Source organism: Somniosus microcephalus, chromosome 3 (assembly GCF_052327205.1).
Source record: "Somniosus microcephalus isolate GS21.2 chromosome 3, FLI_Smic_1.0, whole genome shotgun sequence".
NCBI classification, from domain to species: Eukaryota; Metazoa; Chordata; class Chondrichthyes; order Squaliformes; family Somniosidae; genus Somniosus; species Somniosus microcephalus.
Genome location: NC_140989.1, coordinates 24302547 through 24330327, shown reverse-complemented (window position 1 = coordinate 24330327; position 27781 = coordinate 24302547). Strand labels below are relative to the sequence as shown.

At 44.1% G+C, this 27781-nt stretch overlaps 1 protein-coding gene across 2 annotated transcripts in view; it reads right to left on the bottom strand.

Moving 5' to 3' along the window:
- The window catches only part of LOC147120909 (kinesin-like protein KIF13B), a 210350-nt gene that overhangs the window by 112535 nt on the left and 70034 nt on the right, over nt 1-27781 (bottom strand). The window lies entirely within an intron of this gene.

The window sequence follows — 27781 nt, the reverse complement described above, 5'->3', positions numbered from 1 at the left end:
AATCAATGTTAAGTTTTTTGGGTCAATGATCAAGAATTGATTTCAGAAAAAAAAGTACATTCCACTTTGGGCAAGATATATTGGAATGTTTTATATCCTCTCAAGCTCTTGTGTTAAGTCCTTGAAAAACATGCCAAACCGTTTTACTTTATGGTATACTAGCTGGGGGGAGCCCGGCTTTGCCAGGGCTGATTTGGGCCGGGCGGTTTAAATCGAGTCCCAGGTTTTGGGGCCTCTCTGTGTCCCTCTGTGAATCTGCTGCCGGGCAACATTTTAAATCGAGTGCCAGGCTTTTGGGCCCTGTCTGTCTGTCCCTCTGTGAATCTGCTGCCGGGCAACATTTTAAATCGAGTGCCAGGCTTTTGGGCCCTGTCTCTCTGTCCCTTTGTGAATCTGCTGCCGGGCAACATTTCTACCTTTTAATACCTTGAAAGATGAAAGTGAAAGTACTTATAAAATGTTTTTGGTGAATCTTATGTTATTTTTAAAAGAGATACTAACTTTTTCAAAGCTGGATGATCAAAGTAGTTTGAGCTGGAAGCTGAAGTAATGGCAGTGAAACAATGGCTGCCACATCCCTGAGATGAAAACGATTAGTCCTGCCCACACACACACCAATTGGCCAACCATCAGGGGACCGTACTGTAGGATTGGTCAATCGTGACGGCACAGGATTGGTCGAACCTTGACATCAGTCAATCAATGCTAGCAGATAATGAGTTTAATTTTGAAGGTTTTTTGCATAAGGCGCGAACAATTTTCGTCCGACCGAAAAGTAAATACGCTTACGAGCGTCCCGGAAGCGTAAGCTTTCTTCGGAGGTAACGCGCGCGTAGGTACGCTGTATAACTTTCGAGCGCATAGCCAGACAGACGCACACCCGAGGACAGACAGAAGGACAGACAGATAGACAGACAGACAGACAGAAAGAACGATCCGTTTATATATATAGATAGACTAGCTGGGGGGAGCCCGGCTTTGCTAGGGCTGTTTTGGGCCGGGCGGTTTAAATCGAGTGCCAGGCTTTGGGGCCTCTCTGTTTCCCTCTGTGAATATGGTGCCGGGCAGCATTTTAAATCGAGTCCCAGGCTTTTGGGCCCTGTCTGTGTCCCTCTGTGAATCTGCTGCCGGGCGGTTTAAATGGAGTCCCAGGCTTTGGGGCCCTGTCTGTGTCCCTTTGTGAATCTGCTGCCGGGCAACATTTCTACCTTTTAATACCTTGAAAGATGAAAGTGAAAGTACTTATAAAAGGTTTTTGGTAAATCTTGTGTTATTTTTAAAAGAGAAACTAACTTTTTCAAAGCTGGATAATCAAAGGGCTTTCAGGCCCTGTCTCTCTCTCCCTGTGTGAATCTGCTGCCGGGCAACATTTCTACCTTTTAATACCTTGAAAGATGAAAGTGAAAGTACTTTAAAAAATAATATAAGATTTACCAAAAACGTTTTATAAGAGATACTAACTTTTTCAAAGCTGGATGATCAAAGTAGTTTGAGCTGGAAGCTGAAGTAATGGCAGTGAAACAATGGCTGCCACATCCCCGAGATGAAAACGATTAGTCCCGCCCCCACACACACACACCGATTGGCCAACCATCAGGGGACCGTACTGTAGGATTGGTCAATCGTGACGGCACAGGATTGGTCGAACCTTGACGTCAGTCAATCAATCAATGCTAAGTAGCAGATAATGAGTTTAATTTTGAAGGTTTTTTGCATAAGGCGCGAACAATTTTCGTCCGACCGAAAAGTAAATACGCTTACAAGCATCCCGGAAGCGTAAGGTTTCTTCGGAGGTAGCGCGCGCGTAGGTACGCCGTATAACTTTCGAGCGCATAGCCGGACAGACGCACACGTGAGGACGGACAGAAGGACAGACAGACAGATCGATTCCTTTATATATATAGATAGATGATAGATGATTGTCTGCAGAGTGCTTCAGTGAAGCAGAGGGCTCCAGTTATCTGTGATTTGGGCTGCATTCATACCAAGTTAGTTTTACTGCACTTAGAATATACACCTTACAAATAGAGTAAAATGGAAGTCCTGCTATCCCGCCCCATACTCTAAGTGGGATTCTTTCGTACACTAGCTTGAACATGCAGAACATACTAAAAGAACGTACGTAGAACAGCATTGTGCATGACAGGTAACAGGTGCTCTCAACTGACCAAGAATGATGCACTGCATATACTTACCAAGGAGGGAAAGGTAAAGAAAGAAAAAGAGAAAGAAAAGGAACTGAGTTAAAGGAAAGAAAGAGAAAGAAAGGAACATGGAAAAGAAAAGAACAGAATACGCAGAGTGTTTCTTTTCTTGTGTTTCCAGTGCAGGAGTCTGAACTATATTTCTTAGAAGTTCCATGATTCTAAGATTCAAGCAGCCAGCCCCATAAGTATCTCTGAACACAGTTACTGGATTTCAATAATGACCATATTCAGAAAACACACAGTTGTCATATAGGTAACAGAACAAATCACAAAGTCTGTGTTTGTTCAAAAGTATTAGCTGATTTCTCAAGCTTTGCAGATAATTGACAAAACTTGCAATATTGTATTGAATTAAGCCTGGGACAAGATTCTGGCTGTAGTCAGTGTTTTTTAAAATTCCTTATGGCTGAATCAAAGGAACCTCTACAAAGGCAAAACAAGGCAAAACTACTTCATTTCTGCCAAGTATGCACATGCAGAGGAGCAGTGCGCCACTGTGAATCATTGCCTCATCAATAAAGTCCCTTTTACCGACAAATAAACTGGTTCATGATGCATGCCCATGTCCATATACAAAGTCCAAAGGTGATTTTCCATAGTAAATATTGTTTGTGAATGTTTAAGTCGCTTAACGCTCTTGGAAGCTGGGGACTGAATTGTGTAGACACGTCCTTGCATAAATTGTAAAAGCCTAACATGACACAGAGAACATGGTTAAAACTACAGCATACTTTTTGTCTGAATAAACATATAGGTCAAGAACATGAGCACTTTATAAGCATTGCACTGGAATACACATTTACTTTATAGTGCACAATAGGGTGTGGATGGATTATTAAAATGTAACCAGAAGACCCACACTGTCCGCCACTACGAGTTTTACAGCCTTAACTCAACATCATCTTCAGAACACAACACTCCCAAGTGTTGTGGAGAGATTTGAGTGGGACTAATGGGACAGCATTCAACGAGCCAGCATGGGCACGATGGGCCGAATGGTCTCCTTCTGTGCTGTACGATGCTATGACTCTTGGTACGTTACAGCACAGAAGCAGTAGACAGGCTTACAGCTGCTTTGTTCCAATGTACTAACAAACGACACCATCAGATTCTGGTCTTAACCAGTCACAGAAAAGAAGCAAGGCAAAAAAAATTCTGAAGAGAAAACCCCAGCTGCTGCCATACAAACGCATCGCAAGAGGTTGGCGAGCGCTGACTTTTGCTTTTGGACTGGGAATAATAGGCACACAGGAGAATTTAAGTAAGGGAACTTGATTTTTGTTTTCCCTCTCTTCAATTAAAAAAATGTTACTTTTAAATGCTACGTTATTTTATTAACAGATTGGTATCGGTAACTCCTACGTAAACAAAACGCAGAGTTTCATTATTGAGCAACTGAGGGCCACCAGCTAACTTTGCTATGGAGGCAGATCCATTTATCCCTCATCTTCTAAACTTCAACTACATCATCAAAAAAATAGGAATGTTAATTCACAGTCTGCAAATTTCATGACTTTTTATGTCAACAAAAACAGGGAAGCTGGTGTTGTTTACTCTAAGAGCCACAATGTAGAATGCATTCAGTAGTCAGATTTCAGAGCCAGGGAATGTTGTTTTGTCACAAGGAACCAGTCATAACCAAGACTAGTTAAATATAGAAAGTATTTTATGATCCTCCAGAAACAAGCTGAATATCTGATCCTTATTTATACAAACACTCTAGACAGAAGGCTTTATCATAGTAATCATGGCAGTTGGGGCTTGTGATAATATCCAATTGTCAAACCGATTAATATTCAATCTCCTGGACATTAAATATTTGTAAGCAATTGTTTGTAAAAAAAAAAGCTTGCGCAAATTAACAGTAACATCAGTACTGTGACACAGCTAATTACACAGTATCAGCTTGGCTCAGTTGGTAGGGCCCTCACCTCTGAATCAGAAGTTGTGGATTTAAGCACCACTCCCAAAGCATGACCACATAATATAAGCAAACACTACAGTGTAGACGCGAGGGAGTGTTGTGCTTTGGATGAGACAGTAAACCAAGGCCACATCTACTAGTTCAGGCGCTCAGTAGAGATACCATGATACGACTCAAAGTTGCTCCCTCAAACATCACCACCAAAAAACTGATTAAATGGTCATCAACCTCACTGCTGTTTGTGGAATTTGGCTGTACATAATAGTGGCTATAGTTCAAAAGTAATTCATTATCAGTTTCTGACATGTGATAAGTTATTCTATAGAGACAAGTCTCTATTTGTAGGATCTGGGTTCATGCAAGTGATTCATCAAAGGAAACAGAGCCGAGATTATTTTCTACAAGGAATGGGAAGCATGGGAAGAAAATACGAGTCATCGGTGAGTTCTAGGAACAAGTCACTTGTTCGTCTGGGTACAGGTTCACAGCACTAGGAGGTAGACCTAAAATAAAACTGAATTTCATCATGATGTGTGTGTGTACATTTTCCTTAAAAACAGCGGTCTCTAAAATACACAGGAGCAATGTTCCCCCTAAGATGCGCGGCTGCACATCAATCGGGAAGTCCCGCGCAGGCCGCTCACAAGCTGTTGCCACAGGAAGATACTGCGCATGTGCGGCCGCTGAGCAAATGTAAAGGAACCGCGCACAAAAAAAATTTAGAGGGAACATTGCACAGGAGAATAATTCCATTTGAAGAGATCAGTTTGTATTACTTCAGTTCTGGCCGAAATAAATGTAGATTAAATTTTTATAGTGTACATTATGTTGAAGCTTTGTGGGGAAAGGATAATTGGGTTGTGCACCCACAAGTCATTATTTTTATTTGTGTTGTATGTGAAGCTGGGATTAAGCTCCCACCAAGAAAATAGATTAGTAAGTAAAGTTATGTTCTTCAGTTCTCCTTCAAAAGATGTATTTTAGAACTTGCCATTTCTCGCCTACTTCCTTCCTACTCAAATGGGAAACAAAAACAAGCAGCAACAGTTAACACACTCGCACAATAAAGAGCCTTATACTCCAAAGCATTCCTGGAATAGCTTATAGCAATCAAGTTCCAAAAGAGAACTTAATTTTTTTTTTGCTGATTCACTTAATGAAGGACTGCAGAAATCCCACTTTGTCAGAGCAATGAGCTTGGAAGGGGCTTGTATATTATGTGACATAACAGTGCTGCAGTGGGAATAAGCTGCAGCAAGGATCGAAGTCTCTGATTTCACTTTGATTGCGCTACAAGGGGCAAAAAAGACTTGGAAAAAATACTGGCGTGCCAGTAAGCAGGTTATCGATTCCGCATAGTAAATTATATGCACAACAATCTGCTTCATCAAGTCGCAGTTAACTCCACCATACTAGGCAACACACTCCTATACTCCTTCCAATGGTGCTCTGTAACCAGCTGCACACAAAGGGTCTCTCTAGACTACTAAACACTCATTTTTCCCTCCCTTCTTCCTCAATGTGCACACGAGCAGCGATGAACAGCGTTGTGTGTTTTCTTTAAATAAATCTGGTGTTATGACGGCTGAAGACACATACAGAGCTGCACGACACAGTGCATTTCTCCTACAAACGATAACGCATTACACTTCCCAAACTACTGTTAAACTAGATCAGCACGTGCATTAGCAATTTTCAAATGCTAAAAAACGGAAGTAAGCATTTTGAAAACATGAATACTTGTATATAATTCATTGAGAGAAAAACACTGGCGCAGGGTTGGGTACACACTGGTAAAAGGGAGGTAGAATCATAGAAATTTACTGCACAGAAAAAAGTTTGGCCTATCGTGTCCGTGCCTGCAGAAAAAGAGCGATCCAGCCTAATCCCACATTCCAGCTCTTGGTCCGTAGCCCTGTAGGGTACGACACTTCAAGTGCATATCCAGGTACTTTTTAAATGCAATGAGGGTTTCTGCCTCTACCACCCTTTCAGGCAGAGAGTTCCAGACCCCCACCACCCTCATCTCCTCAACTCCCCTCTAATCCTTCTTCTAATTACTTTAAATCTATGCCCTCTGGTTATTGACCTCTCTGCTAGGGGAAATGGGTCCCTCCTATCCACTCTATCTATGCCCCTCAATTTTATACACCTCAACTAACTCTCCCCTCAGCCTCCTCTGTTCCAAAGAAATCAACCCCAGGTTAGTCATGTGCATTTAAAAAGAACTTTAGAAAGTGGCTACCGATCAAGAACCTACTCCACTGAATATACTGGGCATTGAAAGCTTTGAGGTTTGGGGTCAGAGGGAGGGAGGGAGAGGAAAAGAACCATTAGACCAAACATTCAGATATCATCAATCAGAATTCCCAGTTAGCCAAACCTGTGAAACAGTGTTAAATTAGCAGGACCAATCAGGAGCCTGGCCAACAGAAAGTGAATTCTCAAATTTGTTTAAAAAATGTGCTGTGAAAAGATCAAAACAAAAGCCACATCAGCTCTTGGATAATGAATGCCATTCTACAGTTTTATGGTATATTCCTCTAGAATCTAGCAATGGGTCACAATTGCAATTGCAAACATACAGTAAAACCTTCCGCACAAACGGCACACATTTCAAAAATGGCCCAAAGCACCTTTATTGTAATTATACAACAAGACTTTGCTCTCTCGTTGTAATCTTTTAAATACTGTATAACAACTTGCATTTATATACAGGAAATTTTGTGTTATCCGGAGGCGAACCGTCCGGCAAGCTCGAGCCACCGGCAAAAATCAGAGGCCGTTTTTTATTCTTTTCTTTTTTTGAACAGTCAAGCTCTGCAACGTCTGTAGTTAAGCAACAGCTTCAGCTAGAGACGCTACAGAGACGCTTGCCGACTGTTTAGAGGCTGTTGCTAAGCAACAGGGTTTGTTGATTCATACGGAGGTGAAAATCTCCGTATGTTTCAACATTAGCTCTGGAGTGTCCGGCAGTTTTGAGGGAACGGCAGCAGCTCGGTCCCGTCGGTGCCGGATAGCACAAAGTTTCCTGTAGTGCCTTTAACGCAAAAAGCATCCCAAGGTGCTTCACAGACAGGCATAAGGAAAATGGAAGCTGCACCAGTAAGGGAGAGTTTACAAAGAGTGACTGAAAGCTTGGATCAAAGACCAGTTTCGAGAAAGTTTTTAAAGGAAGAGGCGAAGAAGAACAAACTTAGGGAGGAAATTCCACAGAATAAGATGGAGGCAGCTAAAGATTTTTTTTAAATACAAGAAACATATAAGGATGTTGGGACAGAACTATTTGAAGTCAGTCTGCCTTGACCCTCTCCCCAACCAGTCACCAAGTTAGGTACAGCAAAGAACACGCAGTAGCAAGTCCAGTACATTTGCACATTGCAGGGGAGCCTCTCCTTATCCACACTGGCAACAGTAAGCCCATCGTAAGTCAGTAAGGTCACTGCTGTCCTTAAATTTAGTACATCTTTAATCATTACAGTCTTGAACGTTTTGCTGTCAATTAGACTAAATTAAGGCACACCTCTCCTTTAAGGCTGTGCAAACCCATTGCAACAGGTGTTGCGGATGACAGCACAGTGATTGAAACCAAATAAATATGACAGTTTTGCTGAGGTGTGCCATTTTGAGCCCAGAAACAGGTCTGTGCAAATGCTGACATTGTGAAAAGAAGAAGCAATCACGCTCTCGTACACAGCTGTCACGTGGGGTCGAGAAACTGAAGAAAGCACAAAATAAGGGTTTGGCCTTTATGGGTGCGTACTAATACCAAAGCTAAATGCGGCAAAGAATACTTCAGCCGCCTTACTGATTTGGATCCAGTCTCACTCATTTTGGTTTAAAAATGCAGCCTTTTTTGAAGTATCGCACTCTTAAAAATAAACACAGAGTAGCTCATCTATACTGATCGAGAAGGACCCAGATTTGATTTCTGGTCTGTGATGAATTAAGTTTAATCTCAGTAAGGTGGTTTACCATCCGTGCTTCTAGATTGCTGACAATAAAGTTAGCAGGACCTTATACCTGATGGCTATTCAGTGACCGCTGATGGATGTGCAGGCCTGAAGAGGAGTGGGCTGGGCTATGTTCATCCCCCAGCTCAAACAGCTTGCTGAAATTGTCAATGCTCACTGAATGGGCCATATGGCAGAAGCAGCAGGTGGGAACCCAGCCCATGGAGCCATAACCATACCCCAGCAATACCGCCAGGATAAGAGAGGCAAGAAGATTGGAGAAAAAATAAACACAGCTCCACGCATTTTGTGATGTCTTACTTTCTCATCAGAAATTCAACCAGCAGTTCCTTGATACTGACATTTATGAGCTAACTTTCCATTTCTACTACTGTTTAAAACTATTTCGGTAACACTCGGGTGCAAATCTCTCCCTCATTGTCCAACTTTTATTCTCTGAACCTTTCCCAAAGAGTTATTATAAATGTTCTGCAAAGTGTACATGAGCACTCCAACACAGATACAGAACCATTTTGGTGTAGTCTCATGTGATCACGATCTATCATCCGGTGGCGCAGCTATGATACCTGAATTTGCATACATTCAGAATCAATAGAGCTTGTATGATTATGGCACAGATGTTACTTTATACTGGAAGTGAATTGGCTACAAGGCTGAGTCACTATTTTAGGGACTGTTGAATAGGCTCCATTCACAGAGCAGCTCTTTTGATAACTCTGCTATCCATGTTGGTTACATATCAGATTTATGCTAACGGAAATGTTTAATTTTACTGTACTGCAAACATTTTACTACAATTTTCACATTTCCATTATTAAAACAAAATTACAATTTATAGCAATAGATCTCATCAATGTATGCTGAATCTTGTGAGATTTCACCTGGCTCACACTTTCAACTTTTGAATGACAAGGTTATTGCTGCATGTAAATATCTATTTTATAAAAAGATCACATTTGGCTGTCAGGTATGTGAATGTTTCATTGGAGAGGGCTCGACAGGGTAGGTGCTGAGCGGATGTTTCCCCTGGCTGGAGAGTCTAGAACTAGGGGGCACAGTCGCATGATAGGACTGAGACAAGGAGAAATTTCTTCACTAAAAGGGCTGTGAATTTTTAGAATTCTCTGCCCCAAAGCGCTTTGGATGCTCAGTCGATGAGTATATTCAAGTTTGAGAGCGACAGATTTTTGGACTCTAGGGGAATCAAGAGATATGGGGATCAGGTGGGAAAGTGGAGTTGAGGTCGATGATCAGCCATGATCTTATTGAATGGCGGAGCAGGCTTGAGAGGCCGTGTGGCGTACTCCTGCTCCTAATTCTTATGGTCCCTGGTAACCACCACAGTTAATGTAATATTGGTCACATAGTTATTACCAAGAGCCAATTCCCATTCTCTCAGCCTGATTCTAACTTGAAATTCTGGTTCAACAACAACAACTTGCATTTATATAGCGGCTCTAATGTAGTAAAATGTTCCAAGGCGTTTCACAGGAGCGTTATCAGGCAAAAATTGACACCGAGTCAAAGAAAGACACATTAGGACAGGTGACCAAACGCTTGGTCAAAGAGGTAGGTTTTAAGCAGAGTCATAAAGGAGGAGAGAGAAGTGGACAAGCAGAGGTTTGGAGAGGGAATTGCAGACCTTTGGACCTAGAAGGTTGAAGGCACGGTTGTCAATGGTGGGGCAAAGGAAGTGGCTCCAACTTGCCACTCAAGCATCAGACTCCCAGTCAGACGATATTGCTTTGACACTTCAGCATTGGGTTAAGAGAGCCTGCTTTTGGGACCATGCCTTCTGAGCACTGTTATCCCCTTTAACATTCCAAGTTAGGAGGCATGCTAGGCTTTGCTGTGCTATAAGGAGAGTCACGGAGCAAATGCACAGGACCAGCCACCAGCATTTAAATCATTGTTTACACTATGGAGTACAGACAGTGCAGGAGGGCTGCACATTCACGGTACTCTACATCCTGCTGTGTTTGCCAATCATTTGTTACTGTAGTGTATGTACCTTGAAGAAGGAACTATATTCTGCAGCCCCTGTATACTGCAGTACCAGTAGTGACCACCCCTGTATATAAGCCTGTGTAGTAACTTTGTATAGTAGTTCCAGTTTTGTCTCCATTCAGTAAACACCTGTTATAACCAACTTCTGCAGTCCGTGTCTCAATTACACACGGACATTACATTGGCGACGAACAGATCCGAACTTACCTACAGTTCTGCACCACCTCACGGGGATCCATCCCTGAAGCGAAGTTATTAGAGGTCGAAGCCAGAAGGAAGAAATCCAAAAAGAAAAAAAAAAACAGAAGAAACGGGCGTCGACCGTGGGCAACCGCCCTCTGATTCATCGAATTCGAAAATTTGCAGGAGAGGCTGTCGAGAGTTGGGCTTGGTTATCCAGTCTATGGTGTTCCAGCTAATCGGGCTGGTGGCAGGTAGTACACTGATCCTTCCTGGGCTGCGGCGGGCTAGAGCTCGATCGGGTGGCTTTTCAACGGGGCTGAGCAGCGTTGTCGGGAAGAGGAGAGAGAGAGGGTGGAGCACACAGGGCGCGGCCGGTGCTACGAAGCCGGGCAGCGTACAGACCCGAGAAGAGGGAGGGAAGTGTTACATAGGGTCTGCTCTGACGACGGGAACAGTAATTAAAAACAAAAAGAAATTAGAAGCGCAGAAAGCCGCGAGGAGCTGCAGTTTGCCACGGGGACCACGGAGAGCGGCGTTGGCAGCAGCGCGGGGGGGAAGCGCGCGAAGACCATAGGGCGTCGCCATCAAGGCATAAAAACGCCAGCAACAGCGCTGGCAGCAGCGGAAAAGGCAGAAAGCGCGGGAGGCGCCATCTTAATCCAGCGGGGAAGAAGGCAAAACGCGGGAGGCGCCATTTTGTTCAATCGGGGAAGAAGGCAAAGCGCGGGAGGCGCCATCTTAGATCTCCAAGATGCCGAAGACTGGCAATATCACTGCCTTTGATAATGCAATAGAAGACTGGACCACGTATGTGGAAAGAGTCGAAGTATATTGCAAGGCGAATGAAGTAGCCGATGATAAAAAGGCATCGGTACTACTAAACTTAATGGGCGCAAGAACGTACGGCCTATTGCGGAACCTGATCACTCCAGTCAAACCGATGGCAAAGAGTTTTAACAAAATTGTTGATATCCTACAGGAACACCTAAATCCTACACCGCTGCTGATAGCAGAAAGATTTAAATTCCACAGGAGAAATCAGCATAAAGATGAGAGCAATGCTGATTACCTTACGGAACTACGCAAGCTATCAAAGCACTGCCAGTTCAGAGCAGGACCGGCAGATACCCTACGGGACAAATTTGTCTGTGGACTCCTGAGTGAAGGAACCCAGAAGGTTACTCTCAGAGAAAGAGCTGACGCTAGATAAGGCTTTCAGCGTGGCAGTATCGTACGAAGCAGCAGCAAGGGGAGCTGCGGAAATACAGCAAAAGCCACAGGAATACGGCACCCATGAAATGACACGGGGATTTGAAAAATGTTATCGCTGCGGCAGAACAACCCATGACCAGAAGGACTGCTGGTCCAAGGACAAAACATGCAGGCAATGCGGAAAGATGGGACACATTGCACGAGTTTGCAGGTCCGGGAAGAAGACTAACGACAACAAAAAGACTACTAAGGAACAGTACAGGAAAGTACAAAATATGACGGACAGTAGTTCCGAAGACCAGAAGAGCGATAGTGAATCCGGGAACAAGAGACTAAGCTGTCTCAAACTACACAACGTAATCGCGAAAGAGGCTCACCGAACCACTTGGGTCACCCTCACGATAGCAGGGTCCCAAGTCAAAATGGAATTGGATACAGGATCAGCCCTGACCGTCATGAATCGACGAGACTACGAGCGGCTATTCTCACACACCCTTGAAAGACACATCCATTGTCTTGAAGACATATACGGGGCAGAAAGTATACCCCAGAGGGAAAATAAGGGTGCCTGTCGAATAAACGGCAAGGAAATACAGAAATTGTATCTGTACATACTGCAAGATGGTGGACCACCGTTATTGGGACGTGAATGGATCAGAAAGATAAGTTTAGACTGGCACTCCATTCAGGCACTGACTGTGGCTGGTAAAAAGGATGACGACGTCACACCTGGACGATTGTCAAAAATCTTAGCTAACGCTAAAGAGGTATTTCAACAAGGACTGGGGTTATCTTAAAGGCGTAACCGCCTCGATAAAAATAGAAGAGAATGCAATTCCCAAGTTTTTCAAAGCAAGACCGGTACCGTATGCAATTCGCCCAGCCGTCGAGGCAGAGCTGGAGAATGCAGGCGTGTTATCTAAGGTAGACTGGAGCGAGTGGGCGACACCCATCGTTCCTGTCATGAAGCAAACGTTAAATAAGTCTGAGGAGCCAAGGAAGGTTCGCATCTGTGGGGACTTCAAGGTGACTGTGAACCCAGTCCTTCACACAGTACAGTATCCTCTTCCGAGGATAGAAGATATTTTCGCCTCACTATCTGGAGGGAAACGTTTTACAAAAATTGACCTAGCGCAAGCATATTTGCAGATGGAGGTTGAAGAATCCTCTAGGCAATATCTCACGATAAACACTCACAAAAGTCTTTACCAGTATAATCGACTGGTATTCGGAGTAGCATCAGCTCCGGCTATATGGCAAAGAGCGATGGAACAAGTTCTGCAAGGAATTCCGGGGACTCAGTGTTACTTGGACGACATCCTAGTGACAGGTGAAAATGACAGTGAACACCTTGCCAACCTAGAGCAGGTGCTCACTAGACTAAGAACATGGGCTACGAGCTAATCGCCCCAAGTGCAAGTTTTTTAAGAAACAAATATCGTATTGTGGCCACGTGATTGATGAAGAGGGGTTACATAAGTCCCCTGACAAAATTGAAGCGGTAGTTAAGGCTCCAGCGCCTGAAAATGTGTCGCAACTGAGGTCATTCCTCGGATTGGTGAATTACTACCATAAGTTTTTGCCGAATTTGTCCACAATTCTGCACCCACTGAACGCCCTGCTACAAATTGGAGTAGCATGGAAATGGAGCGATGACTGTAAGCGGGCCTTTCAGAAGTGTAAAGGCCTGATCACTTCAAGAGAAGTATTGGCTCACTACAACCCATCACTACCGATAAGACTGGCGTGTGATGCATCTCCCTACGGCGTTGGAGCGATACTGTCACATAAATCCCTTGATGGTTCAGAGAGGCCGATAGCTTTTGCGTCACACTCGTTAACTGCAGCCGAGCGTAACTACGCCCAGATTGACAGAGAGGCCCTCAGCCTGGTGTGGGGGGTGAAGAAGTTCAATCACTACCTGCACGGACAGAAATTTACTCTACTAACTGATCATCAACCTCTTATCTCCATTTTCAACCCTAAGAAGGGCGTCCCGATAATGACAGCACAACGGCTACAGAGGTGGTCCCTTTTCCTAGGGGCACACCAATATGACATCGAGTACAAAGGAACTAAACAGCATGGGAATGCTGATGGATTGTCACGCCTACCGCTGCCGACGGTGGAAGAAGCACCTGCAGTGGATCCTGTGGAGATATTCCACTCGACCATAGTCGAATGTCTACCTGTGACAAATGCAAACATAGAAAAGGAAACACGAAATGACCCGACACTCTCCAGGGTCTATGATTTAACGGTGAAGGGATGGCCAGCACATGGCGAACCACTGTTGCCAGCATTCTCGCCGAGAAGAGAACAGCTGTCAGTGTGCCGAGGAACCTTGATGTGTGGATCCAGAGTAGTAATTCCACCCAAATTGAAGGATAGAGTGCTCAATGAGCTTCATGAGGGTCATCTGGGAGGGGTAAAAATGAAGAACTTAGCCAGAGCGTTTGTGTGGTGGCCGGGCATCGATAGAGAAATCGAAGAGATGACCAAGAGCTGTACAGGATGCCAGAAGGTCCAAAACGCCCCACCACAAGCCCCTCTACATCCATGGGAGTGGCCCTCATCTCCATGGCAAAGGGTACACATTGATTTTGCTGGTCCATTTATGGACTCGATGTTTTTAATTGCAGTGGATGCACATTCAAAATGGCCAGAGATAATAAAAATGTCCTCAACCACCACAGAAAAAACTATCACAGTCTTACAAACCATATTCGCCAGAAATGGGCTGCCTGAACAGATTTGCTCCGACAATGGACCACAGTTTGTGTCTGAAGAGTTCCGGAGGTTCTTAAAGAACAATGGTGTTAAGCATTACACATCCGCCCCATATCATCCAGCCACCAATGGATTGGCTGAGAGGTTCGTTCAAACATTCAAGAAGGCTATCAAGGCAATGTGTAATGAAGACATACCCCTACAACACAAGGTGGATAACTTCTTGTTTGCCTACCGGAATGCGACACATGCGGTTACCAACCAAACTCCAGCCATCATGATCTTCAATCGAAGACTAAGATGCCGCTTGGATTTGATTAAGCCAAACATCAGAAGAGATGTGGAGAACAGGCAGTTTCAGAATATGAATGAAAGGCCAACCAGGAGTTTCAAGATAGTTGGCCTGGGACTACCGCACAGAGAAATGGCAGCCAGGAACGATCGGCACACGGCAAGGACCTCTAATGTATACCGTGGACGTTGGAGAGAGCATTGTAAGACGCCATGCTGACCAGATTCTAGAATCACTGGAAAACGTCAAATCTACACCACGATCCGATACACCTGGTGATGAAACCGAAGTACCAATTGCATCTACCTCAGAATCAGTGATATTGGAAGCAGACGAACCAAACAACGACATTGATCCCGAATCAACTTTGCCAGAAGAACCTGATACCCCAAAGAGGCGTTATCCGGACAGAATCAGGAAGCCTCCTCAAAGACTGAATTTATAATTGATTAACTTCAGCTAATGTATATAGCAACTGTAATTGTAAATATGTTATTTAATTATTAATCGAATGTTATGTACTGTTTAGCTAAAAGGGGAGGAATTCTAGTGTATCTACCTTGAAGAAGGAACTATATTCTGAAGCCCCTGTATACTGCAGTACCAGTAGTGACCACCCCTGTATATAAGCCTGTGAAGTAACTTTGTATAGTAGTTCCAGTTTTGTCTCCATTCAGTAAACACCTGTTATAACCAACTTCTGCAGTCCGTGTGTCAATTACACACGGACATTACAGTTACTTTGCATCAATAAACTAAATCTCAGTCAATCTGAACCAGTAGTTGGTAATCCCAAGGATATGGCCACAACCTTCATTTTGTAATTATGGAATTTATCAATCTAGGTTTCTGAACTTGTACAAAAAACAAGGGGTGACATCATGTTGTTAATCAAAATAAGAACAGTCACAAAGCAAAGCTAAATGCATGACATTTCAAAGTACTGCACCACAAAGCATCTCCAACACGATCGCAGTAAACTGAGATCGGATACTTTCTTGCAGAGAATTGCAAGATAAACACAACCGAGAGGGTACCTTCTTATACCAGGTTACAGACCAGCAATGGATGAGGCTTGGGATAAGATCTTATACAACCCCCACCCACCCCACGGCCCTCACTCTCAAACAGGACAGTGCATCGCTTGAGGAACCTTCAAAAGAAAAACAAAAAAAGGGAGAGGGAGTTTAAAGAAGTTTGATGGCCAGTCTTTTCAAGAATGCATCAAATTTACATTTCACTCCTTGCATAGTTTAGGGAGTAGAAGCAGCACCAACAATGCCTACTGAGCTTGCCATTCAGTTTTTAGTTTGTGTGCTGATGACTGTCTTGGGTGGAGTTTCTCGGATTGACATTCTGAAGGATCTGAATTAACATTAATTGATATAGTCATTAACCCAGGATGTTGTAGCAAACTAGTGCAGCAATTAAACTTCCTCACACGGTTGGGTACAATGAATACCTCACAACTGAAAAAATCAGTCTGTGCAGCGGGTACATGCACTACTTGCTCCAATGCAGTAAACTCTACAGCAACACAGTGCTGGGTTCCATATTTTAGCCATGCATACAAAAATTTGGCACCGCAAAGCTGGAGGACAATCCCACAACCACAAAATGTGGATATAATCACTAAGTAACATTCGTGCCACACAAGTGCCAGGCAACAACTCTCTCCAACAAGCAAGCGTCCAACCACCGCCCCTTGGCATTCAACAGCATTACCATTGCCGAATCACTCACCATCACTTTCCTGGGGGTCACCACTGACCAGAAATTTAACTGGACCAGCCACATAAATACTGTGGCAACAAGAGCAGGTCAGAGGCTAGGTATTCTGCGGCGAGTGTCTCACCTGCTGACTCCCCCAAAGCCTTTCCACCATCTACATGGCACAAGTAAGGAGTGTGATGGAATACTCTCCACTTGCCTGGATGAGTGCAGCTCCATCAACACTCAAGAAGCTCGACACCATCCAAGACAATGCAACCCGCTTGATTGGCACCCCATCCACCACCTTAAACATCCACTCCCTCCATTACCGGCGTACCGTGGCTGCAGTGTGTACCATCTACAAGATGCACTGTAGCAACTCGCCAAGGCTTCTTTGGCAGCACCTCCCAAACCAACGACCTCTTCCACCTAGAAGGACAAGGGCAGCAGGCACATGGGAACACCACCACCTCCAAGTTCCCCTCCAAGTCACACATCATCCTGACTTGGAAGTATATCGGCCGTTCCTTCATCGTCGCTGGGTCAAAATCCTGGAACTCCCTCCCTAACAGCACTGTGGGAGCACCTTCACCACACGGACTGCAGCGGTTCAAGAAGGCGGCTCACCACCACCTTCTCAAGGGCAATTAGGGATGGGCAATAAATGCTGGCTTTGCCAGCGACGCCCACATCCCATGAACAAATATATTTTTTAAAATCTGCCTGCTCAGATCAATGTAAAAGATCCCATAGCACTTTTTGAAGTGTTCTTCCCACATACTGGTCAATATTCCTCCCTCAACCATCACCACCAACAATAAATTAGCTGTTCATTTGTCTCATTGCTGTTTGAGGGACATTGTTGTGACCTCCATGGCTGCCACATTCACCTACATAACAGTGACTGCATTTAAAAGCAACCACTATATGTGAAGCACAATGGGACATTGCACAGATACAAGAAGGTGCTACAAAAATTTCCTTCAACTTTCTAACTGAACAGCATGCAACAAGAAAGGCCACAGATGCAAATGGAGCTGTGCACAACGCACTGTGGAAATTCCCCCAATACATTGGTACTATAAATACTTCCAGTAACTTAGCCGGGTACAACAATGCTTCCTGTGAATGTCAAAGCCTATGTAGATCCAGAGCAGTCACCTTGTATGATCCTGGAGAATGGCTGGAATACCCACGCCAATTAAATTTCATGATTATGAGAATCTCCTGAACGTCAACCATCACATACTGGGAATATCTCCAAATGACTGGTTGGAACAAGAAAAAATTACTCATACCGTATAATTACAGCAGTCACTGACTTCAATCCAAAATGTGACAGGGCTTTACGAAACTTGAAGCTGAAGATATTTTTCATAATAAAAATAGCCCCTGTGAAAAGGTCACTCTCTGGACTGCGGGTGGAAAACTGTTTTGAGTATTCAGGCCGGTTTCCAAATCAGCCTTTCTACTTTTAACAGTGCAGTACTGTGGGCAGGTTGAAAGGGAAGTTTCAATGCTTTGGTGGGTCAGATATTTATGTAGGAGTAAATAAAAATCCCAAAGCTCCAGGCAATGTTCAGTGCACGGAGCCAAGATAGAGGCAGGGCAGAATCCGACTGCTCAATTCTTAATCTGAGCCATATCAAGCATGGGATGAGAGGGGCCCGAGGGAAGGCTTTGGCAACTTACAACGGGGGAAGAGAATCATGTTGAGGTTGTTCCGGATATCTCCTGGTAGCCAGCACAAGCAGTGGGAGTCGCCTGGAAGATTGTGTAGCTACCCTTTCAGTTGCAGGGGTGCAAACCCAGATGAACAAAGAGGGGTAAAAATTACAGCGAAAAACTCAGTCAAAAATATCGCCGGAAAGTAAAATAAAACTTCATTTCAAAATTAACTGAAACGATACTTGCCACGACAGCAACTTCTGATTATGACACCAATCCTATTGATGGAATGCAAAGGAAAATGAGCTCTGATTTACAGAATCTGATGGCTTTAAAAGTTCAACGAGATGCATTTTTGACAATGTCACAGGCTAACATACTGAATAATTTTACAAGATCAGCACCAAGACACTTTTGATTAAATTTTATATGTTCACCCTTTTGAGTACAGGAAAATCCTGTTGTAGCAATCAACTAGGCAAATGATCACTACACTCGTCTGATTATAGGCATTTCCCCATGTGAACCGCTAGTCACCCTCTCCCTCCTTATGTAGTCCCATTCATTTAATCCCCACCCAGCACTCCCAAGTGGACCATTGCTCTCAACACCAACCAGCAATTTAAACAGCTGAATAACTCAGACCTCAACCTGGCTAGTCCCGAGCAGCCTTCTGCTCATGGTTGGTTTGAGGTCAAATGAATGTGACTGGAGAGAAGAGAGTAAGCAGCTGATTATTCAATGTGATTCAAGTGCTGGCCAATTCTGAGTAGCCCCACGGGGCATCATAGGAATCCGGTATAACCAATGCAAAACCTTTAAATGCGATACAAATGGGTTGGAATGACTATATCTCAAGGATATATTGTGCTCGATGGTACAAGGGAACAGACCAACATCTGAGCTTATAAATGTGATACAAATGGGTTGGAATGACTATATCTCAAGGATACATTGTGCTCGATAGCATGAGGGAACAGACCAACACCCGAGCTTAAAGAACAGATTACATTACATCCTCTGTTAAAACGATTATAACCCTAAGGACATCAATCCAGGATCCTCATATTGGCCAGTCTCAGTAACTCCTCAAAGCAAAGCAAAGCAAAGAAATAGATAGTTTCCTAGAAGTAAAGGGAATTAAGGGTTACGGGGAGCGGGCAGGAAATTGGACATGAGTCTAGGTTCGGAATGGTCATGGCCCTGTGGGTAGTGGAGTGGGCCCAGGGGCCGTGTAGCCTGGTTCTGCTCCTACTGTGTTCTAATTCTGTGTTAGATTTCAGGAGATGGTTTTATTCCTGTTCCTGGCTGGGGTGGAGATCGCCTTTACAGAAGGCAAGTGCTGTAGAAAATATAGGGACAGAGTGATCTCCTGGAAGAATTTCGATCGCCTAGATGGGTCGGAGAGGAATTTCCCAGATTTTTTTCTCCCAAATTGGCCATTGGGTCTTTATCTGGTTTTTCGCCTCTCCCGGGAGATCACATGGGTTCGGGTGGATGCACAGTGATAGAAGATTTGAGGTTAGGATCAGATCAGCCATGATCTTATTGAATGGTGGAGCAGGCTCGAGGGGCCGATTGGCCTACTCCTGCTCCTATTTCTTATGTTCTTATGTTCCAATAACACCTATTATCACTTTTAGAAACATGCATATATGGTGTCAAATAACTTTAAACAGAAGTTGATCACAGTTCATAGTAACTAGTTTTCTGAAAAGGCACATTAATACAACCTAGTCCTGATTATTTTTTGCATAAAAATATTTGAATTGCCCAATAATTTGAATTCAATAAATTTAGTGCTGAAATAAATTGGGATCAAATAAGTTGACTTTTATGGATAGGACATGACGTAATAAAACTCACTACACACTTGGTTTGAGCAGAAAGCAAGGCTTTAATCAACTTGTTTCAGAACATGGAGGTCTAGTTGTACTTCACTAGTTCCTCGCCTTACAAAATGTCCCTGGTAAGCTGGGGCCGACGCCCGAGTATTTATACTCCTTGGACGGCGCCACCAGCTGGCTGTCCAGCGTTATTTCACGAGTAGTTTCTTGATGAATGATGAGATTTATAACAGGCCATATTTGGACAACTTTCCACATTGTTGGGTAAATGCCAGCGTCATATACCTAAGCAGCTTGGCTAGGGAAGAGGTTAGCTCTGAGGTGCACAGATCTTCAGCAGTATACAACAGCAGAATACTGCGGATGCTGGAAATCTGAAATAACAACAGAAAACACCGGGAAAAACTCAGCAGGCCAGGGCAGCATCCATGGAGAGAGAAACAGAGTTAACGTTTCAGATCGAAATCCTTCGTCAGAACTGGAAAAAGCAGGAAAAGGAACAGATTTTAATGCAAGTTTAGGGGCTGGGAAATGGGGGAGGGGAGGAAAGAACAAAAGGGAAGGTCAGTGATAGGATGGAAGGCAGGAGAAGAAAAGAGGCATTAAGAGATATTCAAGGCGAGAGGAGACGGTGATGGGACAGGTTAAGAAACAAAGGATGGCTCTGGATGGAGTGTGAATTGTGCTGGCAGAATGAAAGACAACTGCCATGTGGGAGAGAAAAAACACAAACAATAAGTGTGGATAAAAAATATATATGTAATAGGGGCCGAGGTTATGATCTGAAATTGTTGAACTCTATGTTGAGTCCAGAGGGCTGTAAAGTGCCTAATCGAAAGATGAGGTGCTGTTCCTGGAGCTTACGCCGAGCTTCCGTGGAACAATGCTAGAGGCCGAGGACGGTGAGGTCTGAGTGGGAATGGAGCGGTGAATTAAAGTGACCGGAAGCTCGGGGTCCCCCTTACAGATTGAACGGAGGTGTATAGTCTGGGATGTTGTCACATTCTGTGCCATTACTTCCCCCAAAGATTCGTCCAAGTGATATTCAACACAGAGTACCATTTTTTTTATTTGGGCTGGGTGAATAGATGGGAATCAACAGATCCTGATCTTGTTTGACCTGAAGCCTGGGACATCGCCAAAGGGCCAATCTGAATTTCTGATGATTGAACCTTGTAGTAATTGTTCCCTTTACAGGTCATCAAACGTCAACCACGTAGGGGGTGGGAAAGCTCCCTTCCCTCAAGCGCATTAGTGATAGTGAACCAGGGTGTTTATTTTTAAACACTTTGGAAGCTTTCATGTTTATATTTTTCCCTGGTGTTAGCCCACAAATTACCAGATTATTGAATTGAATGTCTCAACTTGCCATGGTGCATTTTGAAATCACCTCTGGGTTGCTACTTCAGTACCATAACCACTACACCACCATTTACATCACCTGCAATGCAACACTTAAAAGTATCAAGACTGGATTAGACTGGGACTTAAAGCCACAACCTCCTGACTTGGAGACAAGAGTGCTACCAACTGAGCCCAGCTGGTGCTTCAATGTATGTAGATTCTAATCTATCACAGTTCTAGGTATTTTGAAGAAAGAACATTTGATTTCCATTTTAAAATATGCATGTGAAAGAAATATCTCAGCAATGTTTGCCCGAATCTAATTGAATTTTTTGATGAAGTAACAGGGAGATTCGATGAAGGGAATGCAACGGATATTGTCTACATAGATTTTAGGAAGGCATTTGACAAAGTACCACATAGAAGGCTGGTTAACAAAATTGAGGCTCATGGAATAGGTGGGTCAGTGGCAGCTTGGATAAGGAATTGGCTTAAGGACAGAAAACAGCGAGTTGTGGTAAATGGCTGTTTTTCAGACTGGAGGATGGTAGACAGTGGTGTTCCCCAAGGGTTAGTGCTGGGGCCACTGCTTTTTTTGATATATATATAAATGACCTGGATATTGGAATACAGAATAGAATTTCTAAATTTGCCAATGACACCAAAAAAAGGGAAAAAAAGATAGGGACAGAGGTTATGGTCTGAAATTGTCGAACCCGATGTCGAGTCCAGAAGGCTGTAAAATGCCTAATCGAAAGATGAGGTGCTGTTCCTCGAGCTTACATTGAGCTTCATGATTTCATAACATAACCTCTGCCCCGATCTTTTTTCCCCATTTATTTTCTCTCTCTCCCACAGGGCAGCTGTCGATCATTCTGCCAGTGCCATTCACACTTCATCTAGAGCCATCTCTTGTTTCTTAACTTGTCCCATTACCATCTCCTTTTGCCTCGCACCATCATCCCTTTTGTCTCTTACTCGCTCCTGCCTTCCACCCTATCACAGACCTTCCCTTTGTTCTTTCCTCCCCTCCCCCCTTTCCTTGCCCCTGCACTTGCTTAAAACCTGTTCCATCTCCAGCTTTTTCCAGTTCTGACGAAGGGTCATCGACCTGAAATGTTAGCTCGGTTTCTCTCTCCACAGATGCTGCCTGACCGGCTGAGTATTTCCAGCATTTTCTGTTTTTATTTCAGATTTCCAGCATCCGCACTATTTTGCTTTTGTGACAGAATCTAAATGGCTAGAGTTAAGAAATAATACAGGTGCCATTACACTACTAGGCGTATTCTATAGGCCACCAACTAGTGGGGAAAATATAGAGGACTAAATTTGCAGAGAAATTACAGAGAGGTGCAAGAACTATAGAGTAATGATAATGGGGGACTTCAACTATCCTAATATAGACTGGGATAGTAATACAGGTAGACTATCCTTTAGCCGAACTTCCGAAAACCGAAAACCTCTAAAAACCGAAAGTTTTTTCGTTCAGCGTAAGTCGTGCGCACGACATGACCAGAGTGGCGCACGACTTACGCTGAGCAGGGCAGAGGGTCACAGAGTTCCCTCCTGGGTAGGAGATTGCAGGCCGAGCCGGGCAGTGTGAAGGAGATACCGGGAGAGTGAACCCAACAGTACAGCAGCCCGCCCGATATTCTTTTCTCCACCCCCCACCCGACCCGACCCCCGACCCGTCCGATATTCTTTTCTCCACCCCCCACCCGACCCGACCCGAAACCCGTCCAATATTCTTTTCTCCCCCCTCCCACCCGACCCGACCCCACCCGAACCGCGGCCCGTCCGATATTCTTTTCTCCCCCCCACCCCCGACGACCCCCACCCCCGACCCCGAGTCGACCCCCACCCCGACCCCCCGCAAATTTCCCAATACCTTCTGAAATCTGAAAAATTCCGAAAACCGAAACTCAGCTGGTCCCAAGGCTTTCGGATAAGGGATAGTGTACCTGTAGTGTAAAGGGCAGAGAGGGGGAAGAATTTCTGAAGTGTGTTCAGGAGAACTTTCTTGATCAGTACATTTCCGGCCAACGAGGAAGGAGGCACTGCTGGGGAATGAGGTAGGTGAAGTGGAGCAAGTGTCAGTAGGTAAACAGTGATCATAGTATCATAAGGTTTAGATTAGCTATGGAAAAGGACAGGAGCAATCTAGAGTAAAAGTACTTAATTGGAGGAAGGCCAATTTCAGTGGGAGGAGAATGGGTCTGGCTCGGGTGAATTGGAATCAAAGATTGGCAGGCAAAACTATAGTGGAACTATAGTGGCTGCCTTTAAAGAGGAAACAGTTCGGGTACAGTCAAGGTACATTCCCACTAGGGGGAAAGGTAGGGCAACTAAAGTCAGAGCTCCCAGGATTACAAAAGAGATGGAGTAAGATGAAGCAGAAAAAGAGTGCGTATGACAGATGTCAGGTCGAGAATACATCTGAGAATCAGGCTAAATATAGAAAGTTCAAAGGAGAAGTGAAAAAGAAATAAGAGGGGCAGAGAGAGGGTATGAGAATAGAATGACAGCTAACATAAAATGTAATCCAAAAGTTTTCTATAGGCATATAAATAGTAAACGGGTAGTAAGAGGAGGGGTGGGGCCGATTAGGGACCAAAAAGGAGACCTATGCATGGAGGCAGAGGGTATGGCTGAGGTACTAAATGAGTACTTTGCATCTGTCTTCAAGGAAGATGCTGCCACAGACAGTGAAGGAGGAGTTAGAGGAGATACTGGATGGGATAATAATTGATAAAGACGAGGTACTAGAAAGGCTGGCTGTACTTAAAGTAGATAAGTCATCAGGACCGGATAGGACGCTGAGGGAAGTGAAGGAAGAAGTCACGGAGGTACTGGCCATAATCTTCCAGTTCTCCTTAGAAGCAGGGATGGTGCCAGAGGACTGGAGAATTGCAAGTGTTACACCCTTGTTCAAAAAAGGATGTAAAGATAAACCCAGCAACTACAGGCCAGTCAGTTTAACCTCGGTAGTGGGGAAGCTTTTAGAAACAGTCATCAGGGACAAAATTAACAGTCACTTGGACAATTGTGGATTAATTAAGGAAAGCCAGCACGGATTTGTTAAAGGCAAATCGTGTTTAACCAACTTGATCCTAGTTTTTTGATGAGGTAACAGAGAGGGTTGATGAAGGCAATGAGGTTGACGTGATGTATATGGATTTCCAAAAGGCGTTCGACAAACTGCCACATAAAAGGCTTGCCAGCAAAGTTGAAGCCCTTAGCACAAAAGGGACAGTGGCTGCATGGATACGAAATTGGTTAAGTGACAGGAAACAGAGAGTAGTGGTGAATGGTTGTTTTTTAGACTGGAGGAAGGTATACAGTGGTGTTCCCCAGGGATCGGCTCTACGACCACTGCTTTTCTTGATATATATTAATGACTTGGATGTGGGTGTATAGGGCACAATTTCAAAATTTGCAGATGACACAGAACTTGGAAGTATACTGAACAGTGAGGAGGATAGTGATAGACTTCAAGAGGACATACGGCTAGCGGAATGGGTGGACAACGTGGCAGATGAAATTTAACGCAGAAATATGCAAAGTGATACATTTTGGTAGAAAGAATGAGGAGGACATATAAACTAAAGGGTACAATCCTAAAGGGGGTGCATGAACAGAGAGACCTATGTGCACAAATCGTTGAAGGTGGCAGGGCAGGTTGAGAAAGCAGTTAAAAGAGCTTACGGGATCCTGGGCTTCATGAATAGAGGTATAGAGCACAAAAGCGTGGAAATTATGATGAACCTTTATAACACACTGGTTCAGCCTCAACTGGAGTATTGTGTCCAATTCTGGGCACCGCACTTTAGGAAGGATGTGAAGGCCTTGAGAGGATGCAGAAAAGATTTACGAGAATGATTCCAGGGATGAAGGACTTCAGTTACATGGATAGACTGGAGAAGCTGGAGTTGTTCTCCTTAGAGCAGAGAAGATTGAGAGGAGATTTGATAGAGGTGTTCAAAGTCATGAGGGGTCTGGACTGAGTAGATAGAGAGAAACTGTTCCCATTGGCAGAGGGGTCGAGAACCAAAGGACACAGATTTAAGGTGATTGGCAAAAGAACCAAAGGTGACATAAGAAAAAAACTTTTTTACGCAGCGAGTGGTTAGGATCTGGAAGGCACTGCCTGAAAGGGTGGTGGAGGCAGATTGAATCACAGCTTTCAAAAGGGAGTTGGATAAGTAGCTGAAAGAAAAAAATTCGCAGGGCTATGGGGAAAGGGCGAGGGAGTGGGACTAGCTGAGGTTCTCTTGCAGTGAGCCGGCACGAGCTCAACGGGTTGAATGGCCTTCTTCCGTGCTGTAACCATTCTATGATTCTAAGACAGCCACGCAGCTTAGCGGCAACGTTGGATCTCAAGAGTTACATTCATCTGCACTGCATTAAAAACAGTACTGGTTTCTACATTTGCTAAAATGTCAGATATAAATACCACATGCATTTGTACAGCACCTAGATGTCTCAAGTGAATGACACAATGAATTATTTTTCGAAAAATATGTAGTCACTGTTATTATGCATCCAAAATACTCAAAAAGAAACTTCTGCTCCTGGATCTGTTTTTTCCAAGCACATTAGAAACAGAGTTTATTTACCGAGCCAGACTACGGCCATACGGATACAGAGCCGCATCCTGCCTTAAACCAACCAACTAAGTTTCCATTACTCAACTGAACGGGAACCATCCTCCTTCAAGAAAATTATGGGTGCCAGATGCTGCAAAGATTTGCAACTGCGATTGTCCGGAGACAATGTTGGCACAGAAGGCAGTGTGGTATAGAAATGGAAAAGCACATACAAGAAGAGAGAATGTCAGTGGCTGTGCAGGTTGTTCAAACACTACGTGCGCTGATTCCGTCCGTTCTCCCTCTCTCTCACTATTGGATTGGAGTTTCAACCAGTTTATACGTTGAAAACCATAACTCTGCAAATAAGTTACAGCAAATGGTAAATATTTATAGAGTTCACCCACGTTAAATTATTTTTTATTCTCACCTCTTCTGATGTTAGTGACTCATGCTGGGATCGTGGCAACATCAGCTTTCCATTACTTCACCCAAATGGCCAATCTCCATGTAAGCCTAGAGAATGCCAGCAGGCATTTGTTCAACAGTAAGAGGCATCAAGTCGAGCCCAATCCTATCCTCAGTGGATATCCAAAAAACTTCACTGCAACAGGAACCAGCAGCTAATCAGCAACACTAAGAGTGAACCGGGAACATTTTTCTTAACCCATCCATCCAAGGCTGACTGCACTAATAATAGAATGATAACAGCTACGGGTAAACCTTCACAAAATTCATTTCACAAACCAGGCTCTTGCTCTTCCTTCCCCTCCACTCCCAAATGTCCACTGCACATAACACACAAAGTGCGAAGATGAAGGTTTTGACGGTGCAAGAAAAGCTTGTGGAAAGGATTACTCAGAAAATTAATTTCACGGTCAAGTGCTTCACAAGTACCTATCACTTGGTAATTAGTGACGGTTGTAAATGATGATCAATTAACATGTCAGAGATCTGCCTGGGAACAATGATATCGTATGGAAGAAGACAATGTAATTTGCACTAATTCGATTGCACTAAATCTAATTGAGTTTGCTAATCCCATTAAACAGAGTCAAGATTTACCTACTGCATCTGGAAAGAGTTTGCATAACTTCAACTGTGTCTTTTTAAACACTATACTGGCACACAATGCATTGGTGTGTGTGCTGCAAGGGGTTCAGCAGTTGTCGATTCTTTATATACAGTAAAGTAAATCTCCAGCGGTGTCACTCAAATCACATGGCACTATTCAGGGAATTCTCCGGAGGTTCTTGCCAACATTCCTCCCTCAACTTACAAAAACAGATCAACTGGTCATTCATCTCACTGTTGTTTAGAAGATCGCGCTATGTATAAAATGAATGCCAATGGAACACCACCACCTCCAAGTTCCCCTCCAGGTCACGCACCATCCGGACTTGGAAATATATCGCTGATCCTTCATCGTCGCTGGGTCAAAATCCTGGAACTGTGGAAGTACCTTCACCACACGGACTGCAGCGGCTCACCGCCACCTTCTCAAGGGCAATTAGGGATGGGCAATAAATGCTGGTCTTACCAGCAACACCCACATCCCATGAACAAATAAAAAAAATGTTTGCCTACATAATGATCACTGCACTTCCAAATATTTCATTGTACGCAAAATATTTTGAGACATGAGGAGGCATAATGTAGCTCTTTACTTCTTAGAACTGGAAGATTACCTCCAACGGCTGCAGGGCATTCTGAAGGGGGAGGGTGAACATTCAGAGGCCGTGGTTCACATTGGTACCAACGACATGGGTAGAAAGAGGGATGAAATCCTGCAACAAGAATTTAGGGAGCTAGGTAGCAAATTAAAAAGCAGGACCTCAAAGGTTGTAATCTCTGGACTACTCCCAGTGCCACGTGCTAGTGAGTATAGGAATGGGAGGATAGAGCAGATGAATGCATGGCTAAAGAGTTGGTGCAGGAGGGACGGCTTTAGTTTCCTGGATCACTGGGTCTGCTTCTGGGGAAGGTGGGACCTGTACAATTCGGATGGGTTGCACCTGAACGGGACCAACATCCTTGCGGGGAGGTTTGCTAGTACTGTTGGGGGGGGGGGGGGGGGTTTAAACTAACTTGGCA